The 6,457-nt window shown below is 35.0% G+C and overlaps 1 pseudogene; it reads right to left on the reverse strand.

The window, feature by feature from the left end:
* Window positions 1-250: 250 nt before the first annotated feature.
* Window positions 251-3,613, reverse strand: LOC117613289 (annotated as a pseudogene).
* Between the last annotated feature and the right edge of the window lie 2,844 nt (window positions 3,614-6,457).

Consider the following 6,457-nt stretch of genomic DNA (forward strand, 5'->3'; position numbering starts at 1 on the left):
ATTTGATGTGTAAGTAATAAAAGCAGCCCAAAATTATCTGGAGAAAATGATTATTCCAAAAAACCATTTTTCATACTCCAAAAAACCATTTTTCATACTCAGTCAATATTGCACATTCGCTAAAAAAAATCTAGGTCTGCCAGTGAAGATATGGTCCAAATCGGCATCTCCGTTTTCTTCAAGTTCTTGTCGTACCTTGTTCATCATCGGCGACTTGACATCCTTATTCAAACTTTTGGGAATATGATATTTAGATAACCACAACTCTGTCTCTTCCATCTTCCGTTCCACTTTCATCTGGTGTCTGCATATAATCCATAATTTGGTTCTGAAGATTCGAGGGAAGAATAGAAAAGATCTTGTCCATATCAGCATCCCTGTTTTCTTCAAGTTCTTGTGGTACTTTGTTCATGATCTTGGACTTGATATCATTAATCAAGTTTTTGGGGATGCCATTTTTAGATAACCACAACTCTATGTCATTATCTTTCTTTTCCATCTCTTGTTTCACTTTCATATTGTGTCTATACGCCTGTATTCTTGCTGTATCCAACTGCATGTATGTCTATGTGCCACAACAAGTAGGTAGCTCATGTCATTAATTAGGAACCAACCTTTAAAAAAAAAAAAAAAAGTAACAGCAATCTAGCCAATATGCATATAGATGTGATAGCCAATATATATACACATATACATATACATACAAGAAGCAAATTTTTAAATAAAATTTTGAATACAAAGACTCGGTGTTCTAACCTGCGCAATTTCAAAGATATAAAAGAAGAAAAAAACAATCAAATTATAGCAATCCATGTGATGGATTTTAATATAAGACTCAACCCTAACTTGCAAAATTCCAATGAGATATAAGAATAAGAGCAAGCCAATTATAGAAATAAACGCCGCAAAGAGGTTTTCCCATCCATCGATACTAGGCTCCAGGTTTGAACCAAGAGAACTGCAAAAATGAAATGCTGAAATATATTAGATACAAAATTGAAGTTTTCTTTTCATTCAACAAATTATATCATCTGTGCAATTTTAATCCAGAATCTTCTCCAACAAAATAAGTGAAGTAATAAATTGTATGAGTTAGAACTAAAAAAATTGATCTCGGACCAAACAAACAACACAGAAAAATATACAAACCTTAAATGTCGCAAGCCCAACCAAAAACAATACTAAAACTTTTGAAAATAATTGGTTGACCCCTGTATACCAGATTGAAGGACTTTAGCATATACACCAAAATCAAAGCGTGTTGCATTCATTGGGCTTATAGGGCATAAATCATTAAGAGATGCGATATTTCTGAATGTGTGATGGTCAGGACAACTAAAAGTACTAGCGCTACATTCATTTTCTTTTCGACATGCGTCACGCCAACAAATGCCCACTCGTTGAATAGCAGAAAAGTACCATATTGCACCAAATACCTATTGAATAACAAGTCAATTAATATGATTAGACTCATAGATGATTATAAAAATATAGAGAAAAAAATGAACTTCAATCAAACAAGGAAATTAAATAACGTTCAAAAGTTCAAAATATACTAAATAAACGTCGTAAAATTTTGGAAAAATTGGGAGGACTAGCATCCTAATGTTCACAATGAGCCCCAATGCCAATGCGAACCTCAACGTGACGGACGTGAAGAGAAGAAGGTGAAAGCCATCCCCGATCTCCTGATGAAATCGAATTGTGGGAAGCTACAAACTTTTGAGCCTAGCCTTCACGGCTCATTCTTCGGTTCCTCTTGCATGCAAGCAGAAAGGAAGAGGAACTATCTTGACCGAAGAGACTTACTTGAGAAGCCCTTGGAGGATGAAATTCCCGACTTAATTGTTGTCGAACTCTAGATGAAAGGGCCAAGCTCAATTTTTATTGAGCTTTGGATGAAAAAAGGTCCAACCTTGAGATTTTCCGAAACACGATGAAATTTGAGCTTGTATCTTTCGTCCATCTAAGCTCGACAAAAATTGGGCTGAGACCTTTCATCCATCTAAGCTCAAGAATAAATTCTCTCGATTAGCATGCCATCCTTAGCTGCTCAACTTCACCTTTAAACATACTTTAAGTAATGTGAGGGCTTGAATCCTCAAACATACACTAAGGATTGAAAGGAGAACAATGTTATGATACATTATTGTGTTTGGCAATATAAATCAATAATATGAAGTATACAAGCCTTTTATTTATTTAAAGCAAGCAAGAGTGATGAAATTTAAAAATAAAAAAAAGTCATGCCAAAATATTAATGTTGAAACTTACATGACTAGAAAGGATGTACATAAAGAAATTCAAGACACCTTTAATCCACATGGGAGTCCCTCTATTATCTCCTTTAAGAGTCATTTTAAATTCCTTACATGAGAGATAGATGCGAAGAAGTCGTGGCACATATTGTAATAGAACAAAAAGGTTCATGATAACCATCCTTATTGTGTTCAAAGATCTCAAATCCCTCATTTTTTAAAAGAAAATGAGAATTGCGACCTGGATAACATTAATAGTACAAAGAGTTAAAATCTAATTGTGCTGAGTAAAATAGTAAATCATTAATTAAGATATTAAGTTGTCTTAATTTCATTTGTTTTATCGTCTATGAAAACAGTAATTTTAAGACAGGGCTGGCTTCTCTTACTTGTGGAAGCAGAAGAATAGCCAAAATGTCTACCAAAGATTTGCTCCAAAATGTTGTTTTAGTTTTTATCCAAACATCTTTGTGACCCGAGTAGTCTCTGGCACATTCAGAAGCTAACGAGTGCTGTCTGCAATGATACTCCTCAATGAAACCCAAAAAGTTGCCAGATGTATAAACTTGAACAATAATGTCATATATATATAGAAAAGATCAGTAAATGATCTTAAAAGAAGAGCGGCTATCTTCAAGTTTCTGTCAGATTGCAGGCACTTGATATCATCCTTCATCATCGGAATGTAGAGAAATAATGGATCCAGTAGAACAGCAAACAGACATGATACTACAAATATCTTCTTCCACTTCTGAAGGAAAGACTCCAGAGGATTGTGATAATAAATTTCCTCATATTTTGGCGACCGTTTTCTACTTGATCCATCATTATCTTTCATGATTGATTGTTCCATTGTAGCCTCTGAATTTGAATAACGATTACTGGATTAAAAAAAAACAACAAATGAATGTAAAATTGGTCCTATCTATCAGATAGAAGAAGGAGCAAATTAAGGAGTCATTTTAAGACTAATCAGTCCTAATCTCTTGGACTATAAGGGTCCAAGAGATTTGTGGTCACTTACCTTTAGATGTAAATTCAACGGTTCACATTGCACTTCTTTTAAGAAACTTTTTTGAACCATTGGATTTATATCCAACGGTGGGTGACCACAACATCTTGAACTCCTATGGTCCTAGAGATCGGAACTGTAAAACTAAGATACCCCTCAAATTAATATGCACAAATATAAAAGGCTCTCTACAAGCAGATAACAAGTCATGTGTTTCATACCACATTTATTTAAAGGGAACAAGAAAATGCATATAAATAGTTTTGAAGTTAAAGAAACCAAACCGTGCAGCAGCTTTCTCTTCCGGCTTCTCCACAACTAAATTTATATCGGGGTTGGCCATAACTCTAGCTTCTGGATACAGAAATTATGCTCGTATGGGATCAACTAAACACATAAATTATAGGAGGAGCAAGAAAGGGGGGAATTTGGACAAGGCTGTAGGAGAAATCTAAAGTTTAGAATTGACATATATAGGAAAAAAGAAAATTTGAGTTCCCCCCCCCCCCCCCAATTATTCCATTCGTTATAGTTAATATATAGACATTTTTGGTATAATATATATCCTTCACGCTCATGCAGTATTTCAGCAATTTATAATATAGCGATATGAAACTGAAAAAGGAATGAAAAATTCTGAGCCTCCATGCATTCCTCTCCTCTCCGTTTCATCCCTGATGTCAGACCTGCATTTCAGTCTCAATCTCCAACGTAACTTACGCACGAGGATTTTCTTTTCAGACTCCTTTTTGAGCAAACTACATATGTTCTGAATATTTTATTATTTTGGGATTTCATTTGATTATAAACTTTGGCTCTCGTCCACTGACTATAGTGCAAGAGTTGTTGAACTGACCTGGTATTAAACTAAATTTGCTTTGGTTGGTGACAAGTAAATTATTAGAAAAAAGACTTGCTGAGTAGTTGTTTTGTTTCCTGGGGTTTGTCCCTACACTGCAAGGTCATTTTCTAACAATTTACTTGTCACCAACCACAGAAAGTCTTTTTCTAATAATTTGCTTGTTTCCTGGGGTTTGTCCCTACTCAGCAAGTCTTTTTCTAATTTTTTTTTCTGTTAGACTTGTTCGACACAAAATTGTCACAAATAATTCATGCAAACGTCAAGGTTCAGCATCAAAATTATAAACACAAAAACCTTTATTTTAATTTTAGAAAAAAGAAAGCTATAAAAAGGAAAAAAAAAGGGTTTATTATTTATGAAATGGGGGGAATGTATAAACCCCAACAAACTCTTGATGTGTCTGAGTTTTTGCTTCCTACCTACAAAAGATAAGAGTTTTTGTTTCCAGGTGAGGTGTCCTTAGATATCCCGCTGAAAAAGGTATTTTTCTTCCTTATGTCGAAAGAAAACCTCAATTTCAATATTTCTCCTATTCATTGATACTTTAAAAAAATCATAGAAATGGTAATATAGAAACAACTTATACAGGAGAGGTCTAGTACTATTTATGCAAGCCCGAAAAAGTTACATAATTAGTTTATTTCATTAACTAAACACAAAAAACAACTCTTAACTTTACAATCCATGTTGGGCATAATTTTGTGTTAACTTGATCGAACCATCCAATCTGATCATAGTGGGTTGGGTTAGCCTAAAAATGATTGAGTCTTGGGTTCAAAAAGTTAAAAATCGTTATGTATGGGTTGAAACCAAAATTTAAAAATAAGTTTAATTTTAAATTAACTCGACCAAACCAATCAACCCGATCACAAAAAATTTGGGTTGGATTGAATTGCCCTAATAATGAACGGGTCTTTAATTTAAGATATCATAAATGGCTATATATCGGATTGGGTTACGGGTTGAGATTAAAACCGACCCAACCCAACCCATGCCCACCCCTAATCCGCAAACAACATCATTCCAAGTGGTTCCTTCTCTTTTATAATAATGTAGCTGTTTGCTGTATATTTCTTAGGCGTAAGATGCTTGCACATTGCTTTTAATACTTCTTCAACCATAGACTGAAGCTTTGGCACGTATACATTAATTTCTTTTGTTTGCGTGTCTCTACTCTTGCAACGTCTGAAGCCACCAGCCAACCATCCCCAATGGACGTGTTTTGGGCTCTGAAGCTGGAAGCTCAACCACAGTGTGTCTTCAATGAGTATGGGTTTTGTTGCAGTCCATCAAACCCAAGCGGGCCTCACGAGAATGCGTAGCTTTATTTATTTTGTTGCAAATCTACAACCATTTACATACCACCTTTGGAGTTGGCTCCCGCGAGAGAGGTGTAATCTGACATATACTCTCTTTCACATGCGACCACTGTGGTTGCTCTGACCATGGTTCTCCAAGAGGCAGTGAGAGTGAATTAGCTTGAAAGCAGTTTGATGGCATATATATGCTGGTTTTACATAAACATTAGTGTGCCAATTTTCTTGCTTTCAAGTGGAACCTTTTTAATAGTTTGTTTTCTAGCTCAAAATTTTAATTTCTTAAGATTACGAATTTGGGTTTGTGTGGGTAATTGATAATTTATTATCCGGATCCACAAATTTTGTGTGTGATTTGTGATTTGTTTATAAGAATTTCTGATGCAACGGTGAAAGACAAATTCGTAGTCTATCCAATTAGTGTATATAGCCATTCTAAATTGCACATTTGCAATAGCTTATACGGGAAGGCATCAATTAGCAGTTTGATTGATTTGTGATCTGACACGTGGAGTTCGTGTATTTGTGAACTTCTTCGCGATTGTCTCTCAACCACACTCCCAACGTGTAAAAGACGTTGGTTTGTTTCTCAAGTGTTATTTCAAACTAAACAGGATTAATATAATACTAAAAGTTAAGAGGTCAAAAGTAAAAGCTCTTGACCTCATAAATAAATTTCTGAGCAGAGAGTAAAAGAGCTGAAATTTTAATAGAGACTAGTTAGACACAAAAATTAATTGAACCACTAGAACCAACGTCATCACCTTCATCTCTAACATTCACAACATAAGAGTTTGCAGGTGACCGAAGATACTAATTATTAGAGTCTTCGGTACGTGAAGAGAAATTAGCCTTTTTTGCTCGATGTGTCGCCATAATTAACCGCTCGAGCTCAGTGGCTACTTCTTTCATAGAAGGCCTTTCCTCCCTTCTAACCGTCAAACATCTTCTTGCTAATTAGCTTACTTTTTCCTTCCCCGATTGATTATCTCACCATTAAGAATTTGAT

Source organism: Prunus dulcis, unplaced genomic scaffold (genome assembly GCF_902201215.1).
Source record: "Prunus dulcis unplaced genomic scaffold, ALMONDv2, whole genome shotgun sequence".
In the NCBI taxonomy this organism is placed as follows: domain Eukaryota; kingdom Viridiplantae; phylum Streptophyta; class Magnoliopsida; order Rosales; family Rosaceae; genus Prunus; species Prunus dulcis.